At 41.4% G+C, this 911-nt stretch overlaps 1 non-coding gene across 1 annotated transcript; it reads right to left on the bottom strand.

Annotated features, from left to right (window-relative positions):
* Positions 1 to 286: 286 nt before the first annotated feature.
* On the bottom strand, positions 287 to 393 carry LOC127098949 (small nucleolar RNA R71). Its single transcript, XR_007793632.1, has one exon. It is a non-coding gene; the product is annotated as a small nucleolar RNA R71 (small nucleolar RNA).
* Positions 394 to 911: the final 518 nt, after the last annotated feature.

The raw sequence follows: 911 nt of genomic DNA, 5'->3' as shown, positions 1-911 counted from the left end.
TAATTTTGAACTTAAACCATCCCTGTTGCAACTAGTACAACAGAGACAATTCGCAGGTCTCGCTACTGAGAACCCAAACCAACATTTAAAAATATTTCTTCAATTAGCAGACACTTTTAAAACCAATGGAGCTTATTATGAGGCAATACGTTTAAGATTATTTCCTTTTTCCCTCAGAGATAAAGCCCTATCATGGTTAGATTCCCTTCCACCCAATTCCATTACGACTTGGGATAACCTTAGAAGAGTATTTCTTGCTAGATATTTTCCCCCGAGTAAGACCGTCGTTCTTCGAAACCATATAACTAGATTTACCCAAAACCAAGGAGAATCATTGTTCGAAGCTTGGGAGAGATATAAAGATTTGTTACGAGCATGCCCATATCATGGTTTAGAAAATTGGTTAATCATTCAAACCTTCTATAATGGACTTCACTATAACACCAAGATGACCATCGACGTTGCCGCAGGCGGTGCTCTGATGAACAAACCTTATCCTGAAGCTAGTGCCCTCATCGAAGATATGGCTCAAAACCATCAATCATGGGGAGTCGAACGAGCGACAGTAGAGAAGAAGGAAGCCCAAGGAGGAGTGCATGAACTAAGCTCTATAGACATGATGCAAGCTAAAATGGACGCATTAGCCCTCAAAGTCGAGCATATGTGCATAACCCCGAATACTGTAGCCGCAGTTTCGTCGGATTGTGAGATATGTGGAACCAAAGGACACCAATCTGCAGAATGTAGTCTATTAAACAAAATCCACTCTGAGCAAGTGAACTACACCCAAGGGACCCATACTCGAATACCTATAACCCTGGATGGAGGAATCACCTGAACTTCTCCTATAAAAACAATAACCATATCCAAAATAATGCACCTCCGAGACCTAGTTATCAAGCCCCTAGATC

This window comes from Lathyrus oleraceus, chromosome 6, assembly GCF_024323335.1.
Source record: "Lathyrus oleraceus cultivar Zhongwan6 chromosome 6, CAAS_Psat_ZW6_1.0, whole genome shotgun sequence".
NCBI classification, from domain to species: Eukaryota; Viridiplantae; Streptophyta; class Magnoliopsida; order Fabales; family Fabaceae; genus Lathyrus; species Lathyrus oleraceus.
The sequence above is the reverse complement of the archived record's forward strand: the minus strand, read 5'-3'. Positions and strand labels throughout refer to the sequence as shown.